Source organism: Mobula hypostoma, chromosome 3, assembly GCF_963921235.1.
Source record: "Mobula hypostoma chromosome 3, sMobHyp1.1, whole genome shotgun sequence".
Classification (NCBI taxonomy): domain Eukaryota; kingdom Metazoa; phylum Chordata; class Chondrichthyes; order Myliobatiformes; family Myliobatidae; genus Mobula; species Mobula hypostoma.
This window is the reverse complement of record NC_086099.1, coordinates 196,575,726-196,594,064: the sequence shown is the minus strand read 5'-3', so window position 1 is coordinate 196,594,064 and position 18,339 is coordinate 196,575,726. Positions and strand designations below refer to the sequence as shown.

The following is an 18,339-nucleotide window of genomic DNA, read 5'->3' as shown; positions in this document are numbered from 1 at the left end:
GCCAGGAATAAGTTATTTACGTTAGAGAGTGGTGAGTGTGTGGATTGGGCTGCCGTCAATGGTGGTGGAGACGGATATGATAGGGTCTTTTATGAGACTCCTGGATAGGTACATGGAGCTTAGAAAAATAGAGGGCTATGGGTAAGCTTAGTAATTTCTAAGGTAGGGACATGTTTGGCACAACTTTGTGGGCTGAAGGGCCTGTATTGTGCTGTAGGTTTTCTATGTTTGTATGAAACTGTTGTCACCCTCATTAACATCTCTGTAATTATTCAGACAATTTGATGTGAAATTTCAGAAACAACAAATTTTACATTTTTGGTTGGTTCATTTTTCTTTTCATTGCTTTTCCTTTATCAAGAATCATAGTGTTTTTTTTTAGTGGTAATCAACCTGAAGCCATTCAACCACTGAAACAGAAAATTTTGGAAACATTCAGCAGGTCAAGACAGCATCTGTGGAAAAGGAAACAGTTAACATTTCATTCAAATACTTTTTATTGGGAACTGGAAAATTTAATTTTAATACACAGAGTGAAAGGGAGAGATGGGATAGGATTACTATGGTGATATGACCTTATTAAATCAATTGATTGGAAGGTTAATGAAATTGAGAGGGAGAAAACAAAATGGTATGTGGAAGCTGTGAAATGCAGGACAGAACTATTGTATGGAACACAAATTAAAGCAATCTTGGAAATGCCCAGCCGACAAGTCATTTATGGTAAGAGAAAACTTTAGATGGATAACGTTACAGCAAGAAGTTGAAGAGCACCCTCGTGGCCATTCCTCTCAATAATAAGTATACCGTTTTGGATACTGTTGTGGGGTTGACCTCCCAGGGGAATACCATGGAGATTGGGTTATTGGCACTGAGCATAGGTCCTTGGTGAAGAAGGGAAAGAGAGAAAAGGAGAGCAGTAGTGGTAGGGGACTCGGTAGTCAGGGGAACAGAGAAGAGATGCTGTGGACGTGAATGGGACACCCTGAATAATACGTTGCCTTCCAGGTGCCAGGGTCAGGGGCTTCTCGGATCGCATCCACAACATTTTGGAGAGGGAGGGAGAGCAGCCAGATGTCTTGGTACATATTGGCACCAATGACATAGGAAGTAAAAGCAAAGAGGTCCTGAAAAGAGAATTTAGATAGTTGGGTAGAAAGCTGAAAAGCAGGTAGTAATTTCTGGATTGCTGCCTGTGCCACACACTAGTGAGGGCAGATACAGGATGATTTGGCAGATTTGTGCGTGGCTGAGAAGCTGGTACAGTGGGCAGGGCTTCAGTTTCTTGGATCATTGCGATCTCTTCTGGGGAAGCTATGACCTGTTCAAAAGTGATGGGTTGCACCTGAACCCAAGTGGAACCAATATATTTGCGGGCAGAGCTGTTGGGGAGGGTTTAAACTAATTTGGCAGGGAGGTGGGAACCAGAGTGAAGTGACTTGGGATAGGACGGATGGTAAAAAAGCAAAGATAACATACAGTCAGACTGTCAGGAAGAGCAGGCAGGTGATAGGACATAATTGCAGCAAGCAGGGTGAGTATCTGCCTGAGAGATGCAGAATCAAAAAGCGGAGCAAATACAGGTTCCAGTGTTATATCTTTATAAGAAATAAGGTGGATGATCTTGTTGCACTATTACAGATTGTCAGGTATGTTATTGTGGCCATCACTGAATCGTGGCTAAAGGATGGTTGTAGTTGCGAACTAAATGTCCAAGGTTATACTTTCTATTGGAGGAATAAGAAGGTAGGCAGAAGGGGTGGTGTGGCTTAGCTGGTAAAGAATGGCATCAAATCAGTAGAGATGTGACATAAGATCAGAAGATGTTGAATCCTTGTGGGTTGTGTTAAGAAACTGCAAGGATAGAAGGACCCTGATGGCAGTTATATACAGGCCTCCCAACAGTATTGCAACAGGAAATAGAAAAGGCATGTCATAACATTGCCCTTTTGACAGTCATGAGAGATTTCAACGTGTAGGTCGATTGAGAAAATTAGGTTGGAAATGACTTGCTTTGTTGAATGCCTACAAGATGGCTTTTTAGATCAGTCTGTCATTGAGCCTAAATGGGGATCAGCTATACTGGATTGGATGCTATGTAATGAACCGAAGGTGATTAGGGAGCTTAAAGTGAAAGGACCTGAGGAGGTAGTGATCACAATATGTGATCGAGTTCGACTTGAAATTTGATAGGGAGAAAGTAAAGTCTGACATAACAGTATTTCAGTGGAGTAAAGGAACTTACAGTGGTATGAAAGAGCAGTTGACCAAAGTAAATTGCAATGAGATACTGGCAGGGATGGCAGCAGAGCAGCAAAGGCGTGAGTTTCTGGGGAAAATGAAGAAGGTGCAGGATGGAGGTAATCCAAAAATGAAGAAATACTGAAAAGGCAAAATAGGACAACTGTGGCTGACAAGGGAAGTCAAAGCTAATGTATAAGCAAATGAGAGGGCAGTCAACAAAGCAAAACCTAGTGGGCAGACAGAGGATTGGGAGAGCAACTAAAAGAATGATCAGGAAAGAAAAGATGAAACATGAAAGCAAGCTAGCAAACAATATCAAAGTGGATAGTAGAAGTTTTTCAGACGTAAAAAAACAGAAGAGATGAGAGTGTATATTGGACCATTAGAAAATGAGGCTGGAGAAATAATGGGGGCCAAAGGGATGAACCAAAGGCAGATGAACTAATTATTTTGCATCAGTTTTCACTGTGGAAGACTCTGACATTGTGCCAGATGTTGAAGGGTGTGAGAGAAGAGAAGTGAGTGCAGTTACTATTACAAGGGAAAAGGTGCTCAAAAAGCTGAAAGACCTAAGGTACATAAGTCAGCCGGACCAGATGAACTACACCCTAGGGTTTTGAGAGAGCTAGCGGTAGAGATTGTGGAGCTATTAGTAATGAGCTTTCAAAAATCACTGGACTCTGGCATGGTGCCAGAGGACTGGAAAATCCAAGAATCTGAGATGCAAAGGGACTTGGGAGTCCTTGTGCAGAAGAACCTAAAGGACCAACTAGACAGCAGGCTATTCTAGACTGGGTTTTGAGCAATGAGGAAGGGTTAATTTGCAATGTTGTTGTGAGAGGCCCCTTGGGTAAGAGTGACCATAATATGGTGGAATTCTTCATTAAGATGGAGAGTGACATAGTTAATTCAGAAACAAAGGTTCTGAACTTAAAGAGGGGTAACTTTGAAGGTATGAGAAGTGAATTAGCTAAGATAGACTGGCAAATGTCACTTAAAGGATTGATGGTGGATATGCAATGGCAAGCATTTAAAGATTGCATGGATGAACCACAACAATTGTTCATCCCAGTTTGGCAAAAGAATAAATCAAGGAATGTAGTGCATCCGTGGCTGACAAGAGAAATTAGGGATAGTATCAATTCCAAAGAAGAAGCATACAAATTAGCCAGAGAAAGTGGCTCACCTGAGGACTGGGAGAAATTCAGAGTTCAGCAGAGGAGTACAAAGGGCTTAATTAGGAAGGGGAAAAAAGATTATGAGAGAAAACTGGCAGGGAACATAAAAACGGACTGTAAAAACTTTTATAGATATGTAAAAAGGAAAAGACTGGTAAAGACAAATGTAGGTCCCCTGCAGACAGAAACAGGTGAATTGATTATGGGGAGCAAGGTACATGGCAGACCAGTTGAATAATTACTTTGGTTCTGTCTTCACTAAGGAGGACATAAATAATCTTCCAGAAATAGGGGACAGAGGGTCCAGTGAGATGGAGGAACTGAGCGAAATACATGTTAGTAGGGAAGTGGTGTTAGGTAAATTGAAGGGATTAAAGGCAGATAAATCCCCAGGGCCAGATGGTCTGCATCCCAGAGTGCTTAAGGAAGTAGCCCAAGTAATCGTGGATGCATTAGTGATAATTTTTCAAAACTCGTTAGATTCTGGACTGGTTCCTGAGGATTGGAGGGTGGCTAATGTAACCCCACTTTTTAAAAAAGGAGGGAGAGAGAAACCGGGGAATTATAGACCGGTTAGCCTAACGTCGGTGGTGGGGAAACTGCTGGAGTCAGTTATCAAGGATGTGATAACAGCACATTTGGAAAGCGGTGAAATGATCGGACAAAGTCAGCATGGATTTGTGAAAGGAAAATCATGTCTGATGAATCTCATAGAATTTTTTGAGGATGTAACTAGTAGAGTGGATAGGGGAGAACCAGTGGACGTGGTATATTTGGATTTTCAAAAGGCTTTTGACAAGGTCCCACACAGGAGATTAGTGTGCAAACTTAAAGCACACGGTATTGGGGGTAAGGTATTGATGTGGATAGAGAATTGGTTGGCAGACAGGAAGCAAAGAGTGGGAATAAATGGGACCTTTTCAGAATGGCAGGCAGTGACTAGTGGGGCACCGCAAGGCTCAGTGCTGGGACCCCAGTTGTTTAGAATATATATTAATGACTTGGATGAGGGAATTAAATGCAGCATCTCCAAGTTTGCGGATGAAACGAAGCTGGGTGGCAGTGTTAGCTGTGAGGAGGATGCTAAGAGGATGCAGGGTGACTTGGATAGGTTGGGTGAGTGGGCAAATTCATGGCAGATGCAATTTAATGTGGATAAATGTGAAGTTATCCACTTTGGTGGCAAAAATAGGAAAACAGATTATTATCTGAATGGTGGCCGATTAGGAAAAGGGGAGGTGCAACGAGACCTGAGTGTCATTATACACCAGTCATTGAAAGTGGGCATGCAGGTACAGAAGGCGGTGAAAAAGGCGAATGGTATGCTGGCATTTATAGCGAGAGGATTCGAGTACAGGAGCAGGGAGGTACTACTGCAGTTGTACAAGGCCTTGGTAAGACCACACCTGGAGTATTGTGTGCAGTTTTGGTCCCCTAATCTGAGGAAAGACATCCTTGCCACAGAGGGAGTACAAAGAAGGTTCACCAGATTGATTCCTGGGATGGCAGGACTTTCATATGAAGAAAGACTGGATGAACTAGGCTTGTACTCGTTGGAATTTAGAAGATTGAGGGGGAATCTGATTGAAACGTATAAAATCCTAAAGGGATTGGACAGGCTAGATGCAGGAAGATTGTTCCCGATGTTCGGGAAGTCCAGAATGAGGGGTCACAGTTTGAGGATAAGGGAGAAGCCTTTTAGGACTGAGATTAGGAAAAACTTCTTCACAGAGCGAGGGGTGAATCTGTGGAATTCTCTGCCACAGGAAACTGTTGAGGCCAGTTCATTGGCTATATTTAAGAGGGAGTTAGATATGGCCCTTGTGGCTACGGGGATCAGGGGGTATGGAGGGAAGGCTGGGGCGGGGTTCTGAGTTGGATGATCAGCCATGATCATAATAAATGGCAGTGCAGGCTTGAAGGGCGGAATGGCCTACTCCTGCACCTATTTTCTATGTTTCTATGTTTAACTTGCAGGTAGAGTCGGTGGTGAGGAAGGCAAATGTAATGTTAGCATTGATTTCAAAAGGTCGAGGATTCAAAGCAGGGTTGTGATGCTGAGGCTTTATAAGGTGCTGGTGAGGCCTCACCTTGAGTATTGTGGACAGTTTTGGGCTCCTCACCTAAGAAAAGATGTGCTGGCATTGGAGAGGATTCAGTGGAATTTCACAAGGATGATACTGGGAATGAAAGGGTTATTATATGAGGAATGTTTGACAGCTCTGGGTCTGTACTCTCTGGAATTCAGAAGGATGAGGGGGGGATCACATTGAAACCTTTCGAGTGTTTGAAAGACCTAGACAGAGTTGATGTGGAAAGGATTTTTCCCATGGCGGTGGAGTCCAGGACAAGAGGGCAGAGCCTCAGAATAGAGAGGTGTCCATTTAAAACAAAGATGTGGAGAAATTTCTTTAGTCAGAGGGTGGTGAATTTGTGGAATTCATTACCACAGGCAGTTGTGGAGGCCAGGTCATTGGGTGTATTTAAGGCAGAGCTTGATAGGTTCTTGATTGGACACGGTGTCAAAGGCTGGGGAGTTGAGCTGAGGAGGGGAAAAAAGGATCAGCCATGATTGAATGGTGGAGCAGACATGATGGTTTAGTTAACTCTTTAGCATGGGTGAAATAACCTTGTGTTGGAAGTGTTAGATGATGGTGTAATTAATAATCTATCAGCTGCTGTGTTGCTGAGATTTTCCAACATCGGCATTGAGATCATAACTGCAGCATCTTGCCAATGGCAAAGAGTGTATATTTTGGATTTTAAAGCTTCTCAATGTTTCTATTTGTTTCCTACTTTTATATCAGACCAGGTATTTGCATTCTATTGATTTTGAAATTTTACACCTTTTGAACAGTTGATAGTAACTTTGTCAATTCTGCTCTCTGACAGTAAGCTATGCCCAGTGATTAGTTTGCAGTGACTATTATACTGGGTTTAAATGTCTCAGAGAGAGGACATTAATTGTCAAGCCAAAAAAAGGCAATTATATTTGGTTACAGTGAAAATATAAATGGTATCTTTCTTTGTGCCTACTTGCATGCCTCTATCGTTGTTTTATCTTTTTGGAAGTTTCAGTTAATACACTGTATTCTCAGCAGAAGAGGCTGAGAAATTGAGGAACAATGTTGCTATTCTTATGAACATTTTGCAGTTCTTTGCAGAATTTCTAGCAGATAAATGGAGGTGCTTCAGTGAAATCTGTGTTGAATGCTCTCTTCTGTTGCAAGTTTTTTTTGTTAACAATTGGATGATTTGTTGTCTGTTTTCTGTGGCATTGTGCTGATTTCCGGTATTACTGGTGCAAGGGACTTCTCATTATTTTGCCTATGGTTATTTCATATTTTAATCGATACAGATGAAGAACCAAGTGAAATAGAAGGATGATTGACGCACAATAAAAATGTAATATATCGATGATTATTGATATTTTGTAAAGGAAAAACCCTGAAATTTTTGTTTGTTTCATAATGCAGCAACTAAGTGCTTTTGGGCCACTTTTTAGATTAGATGTGGACAAATACAACATGAACACTGGAAATCACATCTTGGTGATTTGGGCTGAGAAGCCCAATGGGCAGAAGGTGATTAAAGATTAGCCTTATTTGTCATGTATATTGAAACATGAAGCATACACTGAAGCGCATTGTTTGTGTCAATGACCAACACAGTCTGAGGATGTGCTAGGCATAGGCCACAAGTGTTGCCATACATCTGGCACGGACCTCGCATGCCCACAATTTAGTAATGTGCATGTCTTTGCAGTGAGAAGGAAACTGGAGCACCCAGAGGAAACCCATGGTCAAGGGGAGATTGTAAGTTCCTTACAGGAATTGATCTCAGATCGTTGTCCAGCAAAGTGTTACATTAACCGCTACTGAACCATGTTGATATTTGACTAGTGCTGAAGCATAGTATTTACACTCATTTGAGAGGGGAGTTTGGCGTGAAACACCCTCTCGTGTCAGCTAAGGTTATTTGCTGAAATATTTGGCATATGATGTGACCCCATCATTTTTTTTGATACTGCTAAAGATGTCACTTCAGCTTGTTAAAAATAGTTAGGAAACCAAGTGATTACAGTGCCCTTGTAAATGATTCCTATTTTACTGCAATGGAGGGAGGATTGTTTTCTGTAGAGAGGGTAAAGACAGACTTGATTCAAAATCAAGTTTCTCATGGCTGAATTTTCTGAAATTCTCTTCACTATTTTGAGAACTTTAGGGTCATATTAGATTCTGTGTTTATTGCATGTGAGCAATGTTACATGACGGAAAGGACAGAATAAAACATTCAATATTTATCAGTGGTGAGATTCTGCAGTGTGTTAAATAATTCATTAGGCAGTTCATTCCAGGTGCTCCCAAGATTGGCACACATTTTGCTTTTGTATCAGCATGGAATAAGGAAATAAGTTGAAACTCTCTCAATAACAGCAGGCCTTAATTAACCATATGTCAGCAAGATTTAAAATTAGTTTTTTTTGCCTTGGGCTAGGTCAGAATAATTTTGCTGCAGCTAGAATTACTTCACCCACAAATACAAAGGAAAGTTCGACAGAATGAATTGCCTGACCAAGTCTTCAGTTTGGGGGACAAATTATAATATAAATATTTGGAACTTTTCTTGATCAGCAAGGCAAATTTGGATTTTGTTGTACTTAAACAGAGAAGTGAAAATATAAATGATTCACATTGTTTAGTAAGGCACGAAGACTCAATATTTTGACTTCAAAATAACGAGATTACTTCAAAGGAGGTAGGATATTTGTATTTTTGAATTCTCCCAGTACAATTGACGGACTTGTGCAGAAGCACTCTGAGCTATACAGTGAGGAATTTTACAGTCCTAAAACTATGCTTAAGCAATTATGTATTGTATTGAAAGACCAAGTATTTGTATGTTTTATCCAAATAGATGTTCATTGCGAGAATAATTAGAAGATTCGTTTCAAATAGGGCCATAATCATCGTTTTGTAAAATACTGTTTTTTTTGCTCTTGTGCCGCTTTAATTAACTTTAAAGAAATTTGATTTACACCTAATAGCCATGCTTTGGTTTCATCTTTTGTTTGTCTCCTCCCTTGTGGAGGACTTGGGAATGTTTTATTTTGCCAAAAGTGCTGTAAAAGTAATGTTGCTCTATGATTTATTTAATCAAATAAGAGTTTTTAAAAAGCTGAAGGTATTGAACAAAGTGGGCCAATAAATGCTGACTCCCAGTGTTGCTTTCTTCTTTCAGTGAGATTGCAAATTGTATTAAGTAGATAAAGCAGGGTGGTGAAGAGCACATACAGTTTACTTTGTGTAACACGCTGCAAGGTTTCACTGCTAAGGCTAATGTAATGGCTTCTATGTAATGTTCCACGGTTAAGGTAATGGTTTCTTTGTAGCAGCAATGTTTGGGTTATGACTAGAGATAACGGGACTGGAATTCAGTGGCTAGCCAATAAGAGATGGTTGCTATGTCTTCTGATTCTGGAAGCTGTTGGTTTCTTGGGCTTTCACCAGAGGGGGAGAGAGAGATGAAGAGAGAAGATGTGAATGGAGAAATTTGGTAGACTGCTGGATAGAGTGGACATGGAGCAGGAGTCCTCAGGGCAGCAACGCTCAGAGGAGATCGACAGTGGAAGAAGAACGACTGAACTGCATGAGCTCCAACTTTATGTGCACAGACTGTTTAATAAGATTTGGACCCTTTTTTATTTTGTTTCTCTACTAACCATATAGTCAAAGTAAGAGTTATAAAGCTTAATTGTTTAATTACATATTGTGTACTGTCTGTTATTTCGGGGTACTGATGTGTAACCGGGGACACATCACGCAGCATCCACCCAAACGAGATTTCTTAAGTTTGGCCAGGCAGGGGGTTATCACCCCCTATATTAAGCTGCTAGGCGAAGCGCGTGTTACACTTGCTTCCCTTCAACAGCCATGGCATTGAGTGCAAGACATGGGACGTCATGTTACAATTGTATAAATCATTGGTTCGACTACCTTTGGAAAATTGTGTCCAGCTTTGGTCACCAAGCCTCAGGGAGAATGTCATTAAGCTGGATGGAGCAGATGTACAAAAATTCTTAAGGATGTTGTCTGGACTGGAGGTCTTGTGCTGTAAGAAAGATAGGAATCAACTGTCTAGCTCTTGGCTCCATCCCTCCCCCTCCTGTCTTCTCCTATCATTTCAGATCTCCCCCTCCCCCTCCCACTTTCAAATGTCTTACTATCTCTTCCTTCAGTTAGTCCTGACAAAGAGTCTCGGCCGGAAATGTCGATTGTACCTCTTCCTAGAGATGCTGCCTGGCCTGCTGTGTTCACCAGCAACTTTGATGTGTGTTGCTTGAAATTCCAGCATCTGCAGAACTCCTCGTGATTGGACGACTGACACTGCTTCCTCCGGAGCAAGGGAGGCTGAGAAGTGACCTTGTAGGAGATTTGAGGGGCATAGTCCCAGAGTTGGGAGGCTAAAACTAGAGAGCCTCGCTTTAAGGTGAGAGGGAAGAGTGGTGAATATTTGAACAAGGTGGGTACATGGATTAAAAAAAATATCAGTTGAAGGCAGGCAAATGGGATGATCTTAAAAAGCCATTTTTGTCAGCCTGGGTGTATTGTGGTGAAGGGCCTGTTATGGTAGGTCTTTACTGTCTCATGCGCTCTCGCACTCTTCTGCACTTATTTCGAAAGGAGAATGGGTTTCAGAAACTAATATCTAATGTCCTTCAGTGATCAGTGCAAATTACTGTGTTATGCAAGGTAAATTATGTTTGACAAATTTGCCAGAGTTGTTTGAGAATATAGCGAACAGTGTCAGTTGAGAGATAATTATGGAGGTGATGTACCTCAATTGCAAGGGCTGTAGAGGCCACAGATGGAGCGCTGTGCACGGTTTTGGTCTCCTATGTTGTGAAAGTCTGTACTAAAAGAAGCAATACAATGGAGAATCACTTGGTTAATTGTTGCGATGCAAGTGTTGACATATCACAAACAGCTAAGGATGTCAGGTCGATATTCTATGGAGTTCAGAAGAATGACAGGTTATTTGTGTGAAGCGTACAGAATCACAAAAGGTCACGACAGGGATGATGCCAAGCTACAGTGGCATGCAAAGTTTGGGCACACCTGGTCAGAATTTCTGTTACTGTGAATAGCTAAGCGAGTAAAAGATGACCTGATTTCCAAAAGGCATAAAGTTAAGGATGACACATTTCTTTAATATTTTAGCAAGATTACTTTTTTTATTTCTATCTTTTACAGTTTCAAAATAACAATAAAGGAAAAGGGCTGGAAACAGAAGTTTGGGCACCCTGCATGGTCAGTACTTAGTAACGCCCCCTCTGGCAAGTATCACAGCTTGTAAACGCTAAGAGTCTTTCAATTTTGTTTGAGGGATTTTCGCCCATTCTTCCTTGCAAAAGGCTTCTAGTTCTGTGAGATTCTTGGGCCATCTTGCAGGCACTGCTCTTTTGAGGTCTATCCACAGATTCTTGATGATGTTTAGGTCAGGGGACTGTGAGGGCCATGGCAAAATCTTCAGCTTATGTCTCTTGAGGTAGTCCATTGTGGACTTTGAGGTGTGCCGAGGATCATTATCCTGTTGTAGAAGCCGTCCTCTTTTCGTCTTCGGCTTTTTTACACAGGGTGTGATGTTTGCTTCCAGAATTTGCTGGTATTTAATTGAATTCATTCTTCCCTCTACCAGTGGAATGTTCCCCGTGCCACTGGCTGCAACACAAGCCCAAAGCATGATCGATCCACCCCCATGCTTAACAGTTGGAGAGATGTTCTTTTCATGAAATTCTGCACCTTTTTTTTTCTCCAAACATACCTTTGCTCGTTGTGGCCAAAAAGTTCTATTTTAACTTCATCAGTCCACAGGACTTGTTTCCAAAATGTATCAGGCCTGTTTAGATGTTCCTTTGCAAACTTCTGACGTTGAATTTTGTGGTCAGGATGCAGAAAGGGTTTTCTTCTGATGACTCTTCCAGGTCATATTTGCGGAGGTGTCACAGTAGAACAGTGCACCACCACTCCAGAGTCTGCTAAATCTTCCTGAAGGTCTTCTGCAGTCAAACCGGGGTTTTGATTTGTCTTTCTAGCAATCCTATGGGCAGTTCTCTCGGAAAGTTTTCTTGGTCTTCCAGACCTCAGCTTGACCTCCACCGTTCCTGTTAACTGCCATTTCTTAATTACATGATGAACTGAGGAAACAGCTACCTGAAAATGCTTTGCTATCTTCTTATTGCCTTCTCCTGCTTTGTAGGCATAATTTATTTTAATTTTCAGAGTACTAGGCAGCTGCTTAGAGGAGCCCATGGCTGCTGATTGTTGGGAGAAGGTTTGAGGAGTCTGGGTATATATAAAGCTTTGAAATTTGCATCACCTGGTCTTTCCTGAGGGTGACTGTGAACAAGCCATAGCCCAAACAAGCTAATTAAGGTCTGAGACCTTGGTAAAAATTATCTGAGAGCTCAAATCTCTTGGGGTGCCCAAACTTTTGCATGGTGCTCCTTTCCTTTTTTTTTCCACTCTAAAGTTATACAAAACAAAAATAATACACTAATCTTGCTTAAAATGTTGAAAAGAATGTTTCATCTTTAACTTTATGACTTTTGTAGATCAGTTCATCTTCCACTCACTTAACTATTCACAGTAACATAAATTTTGACTGGGGTGCCCAAACTTTTGCATGCCACTGTATTCCCACTAGTGGCAGGATCACAAACAAGAAAAAGGAGATACAAAATAAGGGTATGTTCACTTTAAATTGATGTGTGTTGAAATAACTTAGTGCAGAGAGTGGTGAATCCACAGGGGTATTTAAGGAGGTGGGTTACTACTTGAAAGATCAGCGAATTGAGGCCTATGGTGATCAGACACAGAAAAGGAAATGATGCTTTCGGCATATTACATATGGTCAGAGGGGTTGAGTGTCTTACTTCATGCATTTTCTTAAGTTAAATTATTTCAATTAAGTCCTTTTAAGAAAATCTAAACAGTGGGAACATGACAAGAATTCTTAAGACTGCATTGTGTTCAGAAGTATCCGGTGAAAAACTGCATTTGATATGGCATGAGTTATATGTTGAAGAATTACTTGTAACTTAACTTTGGGATTCATTTGTTGATCTGCTACTAAGTACATGAATGGTACGATAATCTATGTTTTCTTCTTGCTTGCCATGCTTGAGGTTTGGGTGGCAATGTGTCTCTGCAGCTGCACAGTTGCCTTGCCTTAGGTTTGATTCTCTTGCACTTTCGCAAGGGAGTTCACATGTTTTCCTCGTGACTGTGTATCCCTGAGGATTTTCTGTCTACACACAACTATATGCTGATTTTCAGGTTAATTGACGACTGTAGATTGCCACTGTTGCAGCAGAGCTTTTGAGAAAATGAAAGGGATGTGAACAGAAGGTATGATAGAACAGATTTCAGGGAAAGAAAAGTGAAAATGGAGTTGATAAGATTGGTCTGACAGCTGATTATACACTCAGTGGTCTCTTCTATGTCAAAGGGGAATAGATGGGAAAATATGACAAAGTCATGGGTGTAGCTAATTCTAGTTTGATGTGAATCTTTGTTTAAAACTTGTCAGGAAGTTCCTCGAATCTCCTGCCAAGTGGTGCAATGAAGTGCCTCATTTTCAAAATGAATTCAGTGCAGCGCTGGCCTCTCCTGCTCTCGGTAATTTAAGCAAATGGAACGCTGTGTGTACGTCAAAGTGTACATGGGAAGCCTGCTCTTGATGAGAGCTGGGTTCAACCTGCAGCCAGTGCTTTAATTTGAATCTGTTGACAGCACATTGCAGCACGGTATATAGATATCATAGCAGTGCTGCCGTCAGTAACACAATGGCAGCTGTAGACAGACACTCAGATGGAGGTAATTCCAACAAAAGATCATGATATACTCTTAAACTGCCAAGGATAAAATAAGAATGCTTCAGAAATATCCTTGTAATCTGGGGATTGAATTACTCAATCCATTGTAAATGTCCCCTGCAGGGCAATCGGCTGCTGAAACTCAATTGTGTGGACGATTGCAGAGTGTGTTGTTGTGGAGGGCATGTATGCTTGTGGAACAGTGGTAGCATAATTTAAGAAGCTATGGATTACAACTATTCCCTGGTCGGGAGAGTGGGACAGCTATATTGATGAGGTACTCGGAGAAGGTTGGCTTGCAATCATGAATTGTAGTTGATATCAGTCACAGAATAAGAGGAAATGTAATGTTGAAGGAAGTTGATTGTGGCGTGAGATGTACATGAATATTCAAATTAGCCTTGTTACAATTCATGGCAACCTGCTTCACTCACAACAGGACCTCCGAATTCATCAGCAATTTGCTAATCGTGCCATCCATCTGCATTCCTATCTGAGCCACAACTGAGCAGGTGCGTGGACGTCAGCAAGTTAGACCAGTGGGAAGAATTTTAAAAAAAGACAGATTTATAGAGCAAGTACAAGAGTGGAGGGAGTCAGAGTAGGAGGACTTTGACTCAACGGGGCTTCGGCAATAGTGGGTCGAGGCGAGGTAAGTTACTTGTGAAGAACAGGAATAGGAAGTATGTCTGTAAGGCCGGTGTTTTGTACTGGGTGTGGGGTGTCCAGGAGACTCTCAGCCTCCCGGACGGCCACATCTGCACCAGTTGCATTGAGCTGCAGCTCCTTAGGGACCAGGTTAGGGAACTGGAGATACAGCTTGATGACCTTCGTCTGGTCAGGGAGAATGAGGAGGTGATAGGAGCTATAGGCAGGTAGTCACACTGGGGCCTGGGAGACAGATAAGTGAGTAACAGGAGAGGGAAGGGCAAGTCTGATATTAAAGAGAACTCCTGCGGCTGTGCCCGTTAACAATGTCCTCCTCTTTGAGTACTGTGGGGGGGGGGAGGGGGATGGCCTACCTGGGGGAAGCAACAATGGCTGCGCCTCTGGAACAGAGTCTGGCCCTGTGGCTCAGAAGGGTAGGGAAAGGAAGAGGATGGCAACAGTGATAAAGAGGGTCAGACAGGCAATTCTGTGGACACAGGAAAGAAACACGGATGGTAGTTTGCCTCCCAGCTGCCAGGTCCGAGATGTTTCTGATCACGTCCATGATATCCTGAAGTGGGAAGGTGAACAGCCAGAGGTCATGGTACATATTGGTATCAATGACATAGGTAGGAAAAGGGAGGAGATCCTGAAAAAGACTACAGGGAGTTAGGAAAGAAGTTGAGAAGCAGGATCACAAGGGTAGTAATCTCGGGATTACTGCCTGTACCACGTGACAGTGAGTATAAGAATGGAGTGAGGTGGAGGATAAATGCGTGGCTGAGGGATTGGAGTGGGGGCAGGGATTGAGATGTCTGGATCATTGGGACTTTTTTTGGGGCAAGTGTGACCTGCACAATAAGGATGGGTTGCACTTGAATCCGAGGGAGACCAATATCCTGGCAGGGAGGTTTACTATTGGGGAGTGTTTAAACTGGAATTGCTGGGGTGTGGGAACCAAACTGAAGAGACTGAGGAAGGGGAGGTTGGCTCACAAATACGGAAAGCTTGTAGGCAGTGTGAGAGAGAGGATAGGCAAGTGACAGAGAAGGGATGCGCTCAGACTGATGGTTTGAGATATGTCTATTTTAATGCAAGGAGTATCATGAACAAAGCGGATGAGCTTATAGTGTGGATCAGTACTTGGAGCTATGATGTTGTGGCCATTACAGAGACTTGAATGGCTCAGGGGCAGGAGTGGCTACTTAGAGTGCCAGGCTTCAGATGTTTCTGAAAGGACAGGGAGGGAGGCAAATAGGTGGGGGCGTGGCACTGCTGATCAGAGATAGTGTAACAGCAGCAGAAAAGGAGGACGTCATGTAGGGATTGTCTACTGAGTCACTGTGGATGGAAGTTAGAAACAGGAAGGGGTCAATAACTCTACTGGGTGTTTTTTATAGACCACCCAATAGTAACAGGGACATCGAGGAGCAGATAGGGAGACAGGTTCTGGAGGGTTGTATGATGGGAGATTTTAATTTCCCCAATATTGATTGGCATCTCCCTAGAGCAAGGGGTTTGGAGTTTGTTAGGTGTGTTCAGGAAGGTTTCCTGACATAATATGTAGATAAGCCAACAAGAGGAGAGGCTGTACTTGATTTGGTATTGGGAAATGAACTTGGTCAGGTGTCAGGTCTCTCAGTGAGAGAGCATTTTAGAGTTAATGATCACATTCCTATCTTTTTTACCACAACATTGGAGAGGGATAGAAGCAGACAAGTTAGGAAAATGTTTAATTGGATTAAGGGGAAATATGAAGCTATCAGGCATGAACTTGGAAGCATAAATTGGAACCCTGTTCTCAGGGAAATGTACAGCAGAAATGTGGCAGATGATCAGGCAGAGAATATTTGTATGATGTTTTGCATAGATACGTTCCAATGAGACGGAAAGGATGGTTGGTACAGCAACCATGAATTACAAAGGCTGTTGAAAATCTGGTCAAGAAGAAAAGAAGAACTTAAGAAAGGTTCAAAAAAACTAGGTAATGATAGAGATCTGGAAAATTATAAGGCTAGCAGGAAGGAGCTTAAGAATGAAATTAGGAGAGCCAGAAGGGGCCATGAGAAGACCTTGGCGAGCAGGATTAAGGAAGACCCCAAGGCATTCTATAAGTATGTGAAGAGCAAGAGGATAAGACGTGAGAGAGTAGGACCAATCACGTATGACAGTGGAGAAGTGTGTATGGAATTGGAGGAGGTAGCGGAGGTACTTAATGAGTACTTTGCTTCTGTATTCACTGTGGAAAAGGACCTTGGCTATTGTACGGATGACTTACAGTGGTCTGAAAAGCTTGAGCATACAGACATTAAGAAAGAGGATGTGTTGGAGCTTTTGGAAAGCATTAAGTTGGATATGTCACGGGACCGGACGAGATGTACCACAAGCTACTGTGGGAGGTGAGGGAGGAGATTGCTGAGCCTCTGGTGATGATCTTTCCATCATCAGTGAGGACGGGAGAGGTTCCAGAGGATTGGAGGGTTGCAGATTTTGTTCCCTTATTCTAGAAAGGGAGTAGAGATAGCCCAAGAAATATTCGTCCGGTGAGTCTTACTTCAGTGGTTGGTAAGTTGATGGAAAAGATCCTGAGAGGCAGAATTTTTGAACATTTGAAGAGGCATAATATGATTTGGAATAGTCAGCATGGCTTTGTCAAAGGCATGTCATGCCTTACGAGCCTGACTGAATTTTTTGAGGATGTAACTAAACACATTGATGAAGGTAGAGCAGTAGGTGTAGTGTATATGGATTTCATCAGGGCATGTGATAAGCTACCCCATGCAAGGCTTGTTGAGAAAGTAAGGAGGCATGGGATCCAAGGGAACTTTGCTTAGTGGATCCAGAATCGGCTTACCCACAGAAGGCAAAGAGTGGTTGTAGATGGGTCATATTCTGCATGGAGGTCAGTGACCAGTGGGTGCCTCAGGGATCTGTTCTGGGACCTCTACTCTTTGTGATTTTTATAAATGACTTGGATGAGGAAGTGGAGGGATGGGTTAGTAAATTCGTTGATGACACAATGGTTGGAGGTGTTGTGGACAGTGTGGAGGGCTGTCAGGGGTCACAGCGGGAGATCAATAGGATGCAAAACTGGGCTGAGAAGTGGCAGATGGCATTCAACCCAGATAAGTGTGAGGTGGTTCATTTTGGTGGGTCAACTATGATGGCAGCATACAGCATTAATGGTAAGACTCTTGGCAGTGTGGAGGATCAGAGGGATCTTGTGCTCCGAGTCCGTAGGACACTCAAAAGCTGCTGCACAGGTTGACTGTGTGGTTAAGTAGGCATAGAGTGCATAGGCTTTCATCAACCGTGGGCTTGAGTTTAATAGCCGAGTGGTAATTTTGCATCTATATAGGACCCTGGTCTGATCCCACTTGGAGTACTGTGCTCAGTTTGGGTCACCTCACTACAGGAAAGATGTGGAAACTACAGAAAGGGTGCAGAGGATATTTACAAAGATGTTGCCTGGATTGGGGAGCATGCCTTATGAGAATAGGTCAAGTATAGTCAGAGGCTTTTTCCCAGGACTGAAATAGCTAACATGAGAGGGCACAGTTTTAAGGTGCTTGGAAGTAGTTACAGAGGAGATGTCAGGGGTAAGTTTTTTCTACGCAGAGAGTGGTGAGTGCGTGGAATGGGCTGCTGGCGACAGTGGTGGAGGCGGATACGATAGGGTTTTTGAAGAGACTCTTGGATAGATACACAGAGCTTAGAAAAGGCTATGGGTAACCCGAGGTTATCTTTAAATTAGATACATGTTTGGCACAGCATTGTGGGCTGAAAGGCCTGTATTGTGCTGTAGGCTTTCTATGTTTCTATTTACACAAATGAATGGCAGAAGTCTGAACACTGACTACGGGGCACCCCAATATTCAGACGATCCTCCTTCAACCATCATCCACTGTTTCCTTCTGAATCCACTTCACTAGTCCTTCTGAATCCCACAGAACCTAATGTTCCATATCTGCCTGTCATACAGGCCCTTGTTCAAGGTCTTAGTGAAGTCCATATAAACAACATCCTCAGCTTTACCTTCATCTATCACCTTAGTTACTTCAGGAAACTCCAAACGGTTCATCAGACATGACCTCCCAAGCACAAAACCATGTGCTGAATATACTTGATCAGACCTTGACTATCCAAAATTTCTTCCATACTTTCCCTACATCTGAAGTCAGATTCACTGGCCTGTCCTTGCTACTATACTTGAACCTGAATCTGATCCACTGTCCTTTAAAGACTGTGCAATTAAGATCATAAATTGTTGCATACAATTTGCTTTACTCCTGTTGTTGACATGATATCTTTTAGCCAATTATTTATTTTGCAACTCTGTCACGTGAACACATTATCCTTATTCTGAGCAACATACATCAAAGTTGCTGGTGA

General features: G+C 42.4%; 1 protein-coding gene and 1 pseudogene across 5 annotated transcripts in view; both read left to right on the top strand.

The window, feature by feature from the left end:
- pard3aa (par-3 family cell polarity regulator alpha, a) overlaps positions 1–18,339 on the top strand; it is an 883,471-nt gene that overhangs the window by 18,061 nt on the left and 847,071 nt on the right. The window lies entirely within an intron of this gene.
- Positions 1–18,339, top strand: part of LOC134344481 (Y-box-binding protein 1-like) — a 49,688-nt pseudogene that overhangs the window by 17,588 nt on the left and 13,761 nt on the right.